Genomic DNA, 10980 nt, shown 5'->3' on the forward strand with positions numbered 1-10980 from the left:
GGACCAGCCCTGTGCTGGTCACGGGGGGCTGGGACGAGGGCGGGCCTGAGGGCTACAGGCCTGGAGAGAAATCCCAGGGCAGTGGTGTCCCCTGCCACTGTGAAGCCTGCTCACAGGCTCCTCAGTGCCCAGCAGGCCCTGGGCAGGAAGACTTTGCAGGGTCTGGGTCTGGGTCTGGGTCTGGGCGGGTGTCCAGGGGCCCCTTGGGGCCAGCCTTGGTCGCCTGTAAGGCGGCTGCAATGTGCCATCACACTTCCGAGCTCTCAGAGCACACCCTGACCCCAGAAGGCTTTCCCACAGTCCTGCAAGTGCCAGCACCTGGGAGTGGGGGTCCGTCCTGCGGGTTCCCAGGCCCCGCGGCGGGGGCTCTGACTCTGTAACCCGGAGGTAGCCTCATCTCTCGTGCCTGTTTTCACAAAGCTTCAGCTCGCCCTCCTCCTGCCGTAGGCCGGGCTCCCCTGACAGCCGCCCCTCTGCTTGGCCAGACCGTCCCCGGCCACCTGACCCTGTAGCCCTCGAGCCCCTGGACTGCCTCCCCCCACGGCCCCCACGCACGCAAGGCCCCCTGAGAGGCAGCAGCTTCAGGCCTCCCCCACTGCCCGTGACTCCAGTCCCGCAGCAGTGGACGCCACCTTCTCTGTGGAGGGGTGACGGGGACCCCATCTCTTCTCTCTGGCACTGAGCTCCTGTGCCCTCGGCAGGGCTGGAGACACGAGCAGCCGCTGGTGTCGCCGTGATCCTGGAGGACTTGGGCGCTGCATGGGGTCCCGTGAGTGCACCTCACACCCTGACCTCAGTGGCACACAGTGCGGCCCTCTGGTGGCGCCACCAGGTCCTTGGCCACCAGGGCCTGGCTTCCATGGGAGCCATCACACAGCCCAACCCTCCCTGGGCGCAGGCCCTCAGCCCCTCAAAGTTTTTCAGGCCCTCAGGTCTCAAGGTTTTTCCTCCCTCGCCCCGATCGGGGATGCTGAGGGGACAGGGAGAGATAGCAGCAGGGGAACCCAGGCCACGGAGGGAGGAGGACGGCTGGGGGCCCCAACAGAAAGGGGGGGCTGGCACCCCAATGGCACCCTCGCTCCTCACTGTGCTCTTGCTCTGCTCCCCAGGCAACGAGTCCATCTTGTGGATTTTTCCAGACTTGGGGACCAACACCCTTAAATCTGGAAGGGCTCAGGGACCTGTGGCTCGTCCAGGATGAGACAGTGGAGACCTAGTTCTGCTGAGCCCTGGGGCGCCAGGGAAACCTCTGCGACAGGGAGCGGTCCCGGAGCCTGACCCGTTCCCCTCCTGCCAGCAGCTGCTTTGGGAAAAAAGCCACCCGCTCGTCCATGTCCCGGCTTCTGGCGGCACCTGCCCGCCTCCCTGCCTCCCTGTCCTCAGGTGAGACACCCTGCACTCTGGAGAGGGGAGCCAGGGGCCCGCTCCCCCAACCCAGCTGCGCCCGAGAAAAGAGGCATATTCTGATCTGCCTGAAGGACACAGCGCGAAGATGGCTCTTTCCCAAGGCACCAAGGGACAAAGGCAAACAAAAGCACCACTGGCCGTGCTGGCCCGGGGCCACGCGGCGTCGGGAATCAGCATGTGCTGCAGCTGCATCTGGGGGGGACAATGCACAGCGGTCCTTGTCCTGAGCACGTGGGTTCACGTTCCGCCCGTGGCTGCTTCTGGGAAAAGAGAACCCCGGACCCCCCAGAGAAGCTGCTCGGATGAGGACCCGGCCCTCCTTGGCTTCCCGTCGCTGCCGTGGTCAGGGGTGGTCATGCGGGGGACACCAGGCCTAAGCCCTTCGCATTCAGGATCCGAATTAATCCTCATAGAGACCCGATGAGATCAATACTGCTGCCCTCCTTCCTCTTGAGTGAAGCTCGGTGACTGCCCAAGGCCCCCCCCAAACTCCCCCCCGCCCCCGCTGGTCGCCCCCCACGGCCCGTTCACGGTGGTGCAAGGAGAGGGCGTGGAAACACAGCAGGTGTGTGCACTCGGCTCCTGCGGCAGCTGTGACGCTTCCCCGTGAACTTTGTGCAACAACACGAACTGACCACCTCGGCTTCTGGAGGCTGGAAGGCTGACACAGGGCTCACGGGGCTGAATGGAGGCGTCGGCGGCAGTGCGGGGGGCCGGGCTCCCCCGGAGGCTCTAGGGGAGACCTCCAGCTTCCGGAGGCCACCCCGCTTCCTGGCTCCTGGCCCTTCCTCCACCCCAAAGGCAGATCGGCGGGGCCATCTCCGTGCTCCCATCGCTCCGAGCTCCCTCCCTCTGCCACCCCGAAGGGTCCTGGTGACTCCGATGGGCCCTCCCTGGATAATCTGGAATAATCTCCCTATTTTAAGGCCAGCCGATTAACAGCTCAGTTCCATCTGTTGCCTCAATCCCTTTGCCACATAGGATGATACGTTCATTCACAGGGTCTGGGATTGGGGCCTGGGAATGCGTTCGGCGGGTTGGGGGAGCACATTCGCGTCCATGCCCTCCGTGCACGCCCTTCGCATGTACCTTGGCCTGGCCATCCCTGCCCCGCGAGGTCCACGTCCCCCTGCGGGCTGCGCCGGCGCTGGCTCATTCTGGCTTTGGGAGCCAAGGGTCAGCCGGTATTAGTCAAATGTACAATCAAATATATATATATATATATATTTTAAGATTTTGTTTATTTATTCATGAGACAGAGAGAGAGAGAGAGAAGCAGAGACACAGGCCGAGGGAGAAGCAGGCTCCATGCAGGGAGCCGGACGTGGGACTCGATCCCAGGACTCAGGATCACGCCCTGGGCTGAAGGCGGCGCTAAACCGTGGAGCCACCTGGGCCGCCCATCAAATATATTAAAGCAAAGATAACCAATGCTCGGAACTCATCGCTCTGTGATTATTTTATTACTAGTTACCGTCACCTGCGTCCTGTGGTTATTTGCGACTCTTGGACCCCAGTGGCAGAAATCCTGACACGGGCCTCACCGCCCGTCTTGTCCCCATCATGTGTTTAGTGACGTCACGGCGGCAGCCTGCAGCTGGCCACACCTGGACGATGAGGACCACGGACATGAGGAGACACGTCCTGTCGGGGCCGGCCTGACGTTTTGTGTTGACTATTTTAGTCTTAAGAAAGCGACGGAGGAATTATGAATCGTGCAGATGGACTTGCTTGTAGCGGCTGCGGGGCGAAAAGCACAAAAGATCGCCAAATCGCAATTGAACCGCAACCGTAGGTTGGCTACCAGTGCAAGGACTTGGCAAAATGATCAAACGCGTTCCATGTCAACTCATTGGCTCCATGGAATTTACAGTAAAAAGTACCGTCTATGTTATTATTATGTGCAAACCACGTGCTACCCTCGCTTCACACCAACAGATGGTTGGGTTTTTTGTTTGTTTTTGCAGAGGGCTGGTTGTGAAACCCTCACCAGCACACTGCTGCTCCCCTCCCTCGGCCTCCCCTCCCAGCACCTGTGTGCTGTGGGCTCACCCTCTCAACCACTCATGCTTTCCAGAAGCTTCCTTGCTTGAACACGTGCTGTTTGTTCCATGTGCGTGACCCACCCCACCCCGCCAGAGCATCGCCCAGCAGATCCTGCTGGTCCCTTGGGCGTAGCCCAGGAGCCATGCTCCCCGGGAGGCTGTCCTGGCCTCGGGGGGTTGCGTGTCCTCACTGCTAGGCACAGAGCCCGGGGCAAGCCCTACACGCAGGTGCTCAGGAGAAGTCACTGCGCAGAACCGGTAGATCCTCACGTGGGGAGCTGGGCCTGTTCCCGGCTCAGGAGGCCGTCCTGTCTCGCCCGGGACAGAAGGAACAGGAGGGAAGACCAGGCTGTAGACACAGTTCTGAAGACAGCCTGGGCTCCCAGCAGGCGGGTCTTCTGGGGGCCTGGCGGGGGCTGGGGGCGTCTGGAGGGACGACGCCGGCCACCTCCTTCAGTGCCTGCCGTCCCTGACATGGGGTTTCATTATGCGGCTCTGCAGGGCTACAGGGTGCCCAGGACCTAGGGCGGATTAGCTGCCTCCCCCGGGGGGACCCTGGGCACTGAGATCCTGCCAGCTGTGCTCAAGGATACACAGGCACGAGGGCGAGGTAGCTCCTAGGGACGCAGCTCCCAGGGGCGCCCCTGGCTGTCAGCCCAGGTGTGGAGGTGTCCGCCACCCTCAGGGGGCTGCGGGGCAAATGGTGGGAGGCGCTCACGGGAGGCAGTGCAGCCCGGCCCGGGGTCATGCTGGGGCTGTGGGTGGCGGGGCGGGGGGACCAGATGGGACCCAGAGGAGATGCCAGGTCAGGTGGTCGTCATGACGGCAGTGCTGGTGCCACCCCTCAGGCCAGATGCGGGGCTAGGCGCTTCCCTTACACGCACGTCCCTGTGGGCAGCCCGTGGGGTCACCCCACTTTACAGAGGGGAGACCGAGGTTTGCACCTGGTGGACGTCCGCACCAGGACAGCCTCTCCGATCCACCACAAAATACAGCCTGACGGTGGCCTTCAAATCCCTGGTGCCACCTGCAAGGTCCTCGCCTGCCAGAGGCTGCGGAACGCTGGCCCTCCGCCCTCACCTACGGGGGCCGTCGCCTGTCCCCACTGGACTGACCCCGTGAGTCAGCGGAAACTGCCGGAACGCCCGGGGGAATGTTCTGGCCTTGGGCAGGGAGGAAGCAGAGGCAGGGAGATGGCCCAGCCGCACAAGGACCCGCGACGCAGGAGGACAGCCACGGCGGCCCCGGGGCCAGGGCTTCCCCCCCACATGGGGCACTTACCTGGATCCCCCCGCGGGGTGACTTACCTGGATCCCTCCCCCCCGCCCCCCGTGGCTCCGGGCGTGGCTCCTACAAGCTGCAGAAATTCGGGGCGGTTAGCAGGGCCGGGGAGGGTTCTTGGAGCGGCTCCCGCTGGAAACATCGCCAGAGTTTTCCATGGCTTCGCCATCAAGTGCTTCCAGTCAGAGGAGCGGTGGGCTTCCAGGTGGTGGCGAGGCGCCAGCAAAGGCTGCCTGGGCTGTCTGTCCGTCTACGCCAGCTGGGACACACACGGACATACAGACACACAGACACACACCCAGGCACACACATGGACACACACACACATACACACACAAGGACACATACAGGCACACACATAGGGACTCACACAGACATACACAGGGGCACATGCACACATACACACGTGGCACACACACAGGGACGTGCGTGCACACACAGACACACATGCACACACACAGGGACACACAGAGACACACACATACACACAGGGACACACAGGCACACTCACACACAGGGATACACACAGAAACACACATGGTCACACATGGACACACACATGGACACACACAGACACACAAGGACACACATGGGCTCACACATAGGGACACACACAGATGTACACAGGGGCACATGCACACATACACACATGGCACACACACAGGGACATGCATGCACACACAGACACACATGGACACACACATGGACACACAGACACACAAGGACACACATAGGCTCACACATAGGGACACACAGATGTACACAGGGGCACATGCACACATACACACATGGCACACACACAGGGACATGCATGCACACACAGGGACACACACAGACACACACACATACACACAGGGACATACTGATACACAGGGACACACAGGCACACACCTAGACACACGGGGCACACACAGCGCCCCCAGTGGCCACGACGGGGATGCGCCGCCCCCTCCCTGCCCTTTGCACCAACACTTGGAGACCCCAGCTCTCCGGATTTTGCAGGCACCAGCTGCTGTGACCCCCTCCCTCCAACGACTGCTTGAGGAGGTTCTGCTCCCTGTTCGTGTTCTGGAGGAGGCCCCAGGTGAGGAGGGATGAGGTGAGGGGGGCAAGGGGCCGGGGAGACCTGGGGCTGAGCGCGGGGGAGCAGGTGCAGGTGGGCTCGGAGCGAGGGGGCGACAGGGCCGCGAGGCAGAGAGGGCCTTGTCCCCAGGGAGCCCGCAGCAGAAGCCGGCCAGCCCCGTGGCTGAGGACGCCGCTGGTTGAACGGAGGGAGCGGATGCCGGAGAAACGGGTGGGGGCAATCCCGGGTGCGTGGGGTCAGCAGGGCGCGGCCACTGCCAGCTCCTAGGTGGACAGCACACGGGTGAAGGAGGAAAACAGCGGAGAGAGCGGACGCGTGCGGGTTCAGCGGGGAGAGGGCCGTGCCGCGTGGAGTAGACAGTGCCCACTTCGGGGGCATTGGGGGGTGACGCCGCGAGCTCAGAGCCCAGGCCGGGCAGTGTGATGAGCAGTTCAGGGTGGGGCCTGAGGACCGTCTGCCGCCTCACACGTGTTTGATTTTGAGATCGTTGTAGGTTCACGTGCAGCTGTGAGAAGCCGTCTGGAGAGATGAGAGCTCTCTCCGCCCCCTGCCAGGGTGCACCGTGCAGGACTCCCGGGCTTGGCCGTGTTGGTTGGAACCTGGGCCCTCCCAGCCCCTCTCCTGCATGCCCTCTCCCCTTGGGGGCCATGCTCCTGATGCCCTTGTCCTTGGCTTCTATTTTTTTTTTAAAGATTTTTATTCATTTATTCATGAGAGACACAGATAAAGAGGCAGAGACGCAGGCAGAGGGAGAAGCAGGCTCCCTGCGGGGACCCCGATGTGGGACTCATTCCCAGGACCCCAGGATCATGCCCTGAGCCAAAGGCAGATGCTCAAGCACTGAGCCATCCAGGCATCCCTGTCCTTGGCTTCTAAAGCCATCTTTTACCCTCAGGAAGACCTGGCCGCCCACCTGCAGACTCACGTAGGAGGACTCACCTGGGAGGACTCCTGACGGCCACTCCTCATGTCTGTGGCGGGCCTCGAGGACTAGCATGGAGCTAGCCACCAGCTCGGTTAGTCAGGTGTCTGTGGTTGCAAGCGACAGAGCATGGATCTGGATGGGAAGACAGGTTAGGGAGACACACGCGGGTGGGACAGCCAAGAACAAAGTTAGGAAGGGCAGGTTCCAGGCAGCTCCGGGGGTCTGGGTAACTGTTCCTGGGAGGAGTTGTCCCCACCCCAACATCACCCGGATCGGGGTCCTAGGTGAGAAGGTTCCATTGACCAGGCTTGTGTCCAAGCCTCGCCCTTGGCCAAGGAGGAGGAGCTCCTCGGTTGACGGTCCCCTGAGCCTGCGCGCCATGGCCAGCGGTCGAGGACAGCCCTCCAAAGTCGGGGAGCTGCGACCAGAGGAAGGGGGAGGAGGAAACAGACTAATCTGACCCCGCGGAGCTCACTTCAGTGTTGCGCAGAACGACAGGTGGAGCCGGAGGTCACACCTTCCAATGATACTCAGATGACAACCTTGGCGTGAAGAGCTGGTGGACACATCTGTGTTTGAGAACGTCCTGGGGTGGACCCCACCTCGTGCTGTGTAGACAAGCTCAGAGTGCTGAGAACCTGTGACTCTGAGAGCAAACAGAGCTGCCGTTCCCTGGGATCCTACTTAAAATCAAACCAACGCGTGGTCTGTGTCTTGCTGTCATGAAACTGAGTCACGACCGGCAAGCAGCTTCCCTGCAAGATTCCACTAAAACTGTGAAGATTTATTTTATATAACTCTTCGCCTGCAGGCTCTGCTGTTCGTTTCCCTTAGCTGTACTGAGAAGTCCTCTTTCCTCACATTTCCTTCATGATGGGAAATTGGACTTACTCATCGACCTCGTTACATTTAACCTGCACGCTGTCTTGTTTTAATACCCCGGGCGGCGACGCGAGAGAATGGTCTTAGATTTTTCTCTTAGTAAGGATGATCTCTGGTTCTGCTCTCACCCAGAAAACAATGCAGTGAAAACGTAAATGGCAATGAGAGCGGATCCACTTTGAAAGTGCACCGTAAGCCTTCCGGTTTAAAAACGGTGGCCTAAGTCAGCATTCTTCCTTGCTTCGAGGAATTGCTGCAAACTAGAGCAATGAGGACGGAAGCATGAAGTCTCCCCCAGATGAGGGGAGGCCACACAGGAGACCGCAGGCCAAGAGACAAGGGGAAGGGTCACGGAAAGCATCTTTGGGGTTGGAGAGAAGGTCCAATAGTGGCCAATTTTAGAAAAGGCACTGATAGAGCACAGGGCCAAGGGAGGGTGTCTGGAATGGTCAGGGCAGGCGAGGCCAGTGCACAGGCATGAGGAGCTCCCCCCTCAAGCCCATGTTGGTTCTGGGGAGCAGAGCTCACGGGGCTGGATGAGGAATTACCTGGTAGCCACATCTGGATGCACGTTATCTTGTTACAGAGAGAGAGAGCAACCTACAGAAATCCAAGGGAGCTAAGGTCAAGTGCATGTGAGGTCATATACATTAAACCGGACATAGGTAACACCTGAAACCCCAGTCCTGCACCCTGTCTAGGAGGCACCCCCGATCCCATGGGACTGGGAAAGGTTGGAAATCCAAAGGATGGGCAATGGCACCGGTAGTTATCGTCCAGGGAGGCAGAGTTTAGGTGCAAAGACATGGAGTAAGAACCAGAAGGGCTCGTTAGAATAATAAAGAATGCAGTTTATAGCAACTCATCGTAACTATGAATACTTATGAACCCGATATGTTTCAACACGTACAGAGCAAAAGTTATAGGAGTTATAGGGGATCAGACCCTTCCTGCAGGGTCAGAGAATTAGCAGGAAGCATTTAAGAAAGTAACATGGTTTATTTGTTGACTTTTTTGGTATTTTCTCCAATATTTTACCATGAAAAGGTTTCAAATACAGTTGACCCTTGAACAAAGCAAGGGTTGGGGGCGCCAACCCCCTGCACGGTCAAAATTCCATGTAGAGATCCCCCAAAACTTAACTACTAAGAGACTAGTGTTGACTGCAAGCCTTGCCAATAACCTAAACAGTCAAATAACACCTATGTTATGTTATGTCATATGTTATATGTTCTATATGCTGTATTATTTTTTTTTAAAAGATTTATATTTATTCATGAGAGACACAGAGACAGAAGTAGAGACACAGGCAGAGGGAGAAGCAGGCTCCATGCACTGGGAGCCTGATGTGGGACTCGATTCCAGGACCCTGGGATCACGACCTGAGCTGGAGGCAGACACTCCACCGCTGAGCCACCCAGGTGCCCCATATGCTGTATTTTCACAGGACAGTCAGCTACAGAAAAGAAACTATTATTAAGAAAATCATAAGGAAGAGAAAATACATTTATGGTACCGTACTGTATTTATTTTTAAAAAAATCTGTATCTAAGGGGTCTGTGCAGTTCATATCCATGTGGCCCAAGGCCAAATGTATACCAGAAAGTTAAAAGAACTGTGCAGTGAACGCTCGTTGGCCCTCCCCCCCCCACACTGGAGAACAGCCAACCAGAGTTCATGGGCTCAACGCACCCACTGCCTGTTTTTTTATGTGTTTCAGTGGTTGGAAAACAATCAAAAGAAGAGAAAAGAGAATATGAAATTCAAATTTCAGCATCTGTAGATACAGACCCCCTGTACTGATGTGCAGGTGGTCTAGGCTGGTTTCTTGCACCAATGGTCAAAGTCAGTGAATGGACAGAGACCGTATAGCCTGCAAAGTCTAAAATATTTACTATTTGGCCTTTTACAAGAAAAGTTTAACCAACCCCTGCCCTAGATTCTAACATTAACATTTTTCTTTCTTTTTTTTTAATATTTTATTTATTTATTCATGAGAGACACAGAGATAAGAGAGAGAGAGGCAGAGACACTGTCCCCCAATGTGGGACTCGATCTCAGGACTCCAGGATCACGCCCTGGGCCGAAGAGAGGCATTAAACCACAAGCCACCCATGCGTCCCAACATTAACATTTTTCTAAAATTGCTTTATCACCCATCTATGCCCATCCCTCTACCCATGCATCAATCCACACTGCTTTTGGATGCATTTTTCAAGTTGTAGACATGAGCGCATTTCACTCTTTCAATGCTCCAACTCGCTAATAATAATAGCATTAATCAGAGTTCATTACCAGCCGGTGGGTTTCTCTGTAGGTAAAATGCATAAGATTTACCAACAGCAAAATGTATAAAATTTAAGTCTAATCCAAACCTCTATCAGGACAGAGAAAGTTCCCATGACCTTTCCCAGGCCCTATGACCCCACTGGGACAGCCACAGTTCTGACTTTTGGTCGCGAAAGTTTAGTTCTGCTACTTCTCGACTTCCGTATAATACTTGCATGCCACATACTCTCGTGGGTGAGGGTCCATTCACACCGCGGAACACTTTGAGGATCACACTGTTTCGTGTCACGGTGCTGCTGGCCTTTCTACCGAAGGGTATTATTCCGCTGTTATTCTCCTCATGGTGTTCTCCCAAAGCTGATTCTAGCATTTGGCTGGTGTGTGGAGAAAGCTGCTGTTGCCTGTACAATCCTTCTGATGCTCTTGCTTCTCTTGGGTAAGTACCTATGAGTGGAAGACCAGCTCATAGCTGAGGGGGTGGTATATGACCTGCTAGATCTTTCTCCAAAGTGGTTGCACCATTCCCTCCCAGTGTATGAGACTCCAGCTGTACCATGCATGTCTTTACTAACAACTGGTGTTGCCATTCTTTTTGATTTTAGCCCCTCTGGTGGGTGTGCAATGATATCGGGTGATTTATTTGGGGTTTCCCGATTACTAATGATGTTAAACATTCTTTATTGTGCCCTTCAGACATTCGCCTATCTTCCTTTGTCAGGTAAAACAATTAGATGGATTTTTGCCGAGTAAAGATTTGTGTTTCAACATTTATTTGTTCACAGATGAACATTATAAGATGAAGGATTCCATATCGTGGATATTTTTTGACCCTGGCACAATCAGTTACAAAGAAATAGCTATTTAGAAATTTACCTTTGGGGCACCTAGGTGGCTCTCAGTTGGTTGAGTATTTGACTCTTGGTTTTGGCTCAGGTCATGATCTCAGCGTTGTGAGATCAAATCTCCTCGTGTCAGGCTCCACACTCGGCAAGGAGTCTGCTTGAGGTTCTCTCTCTTTCTTTCTCCCCCCTTCCTTCCCCTGGCTTGCTCACTCTCTCAAATAAATA

This window comes from Canis lupus, chromosome 31 (assembly GCF_003254725.2).
Source record: "Canis lupus dingo isolate Sandy chromosome 31, ASM325472v2, whole genome shotgun sequence".
Classification (NCBI taxonomy): Eukaryota; Metazoa; Chordata; class Mammalia; order Carnivora; family Canidae; genus Canis; species Canis lupus.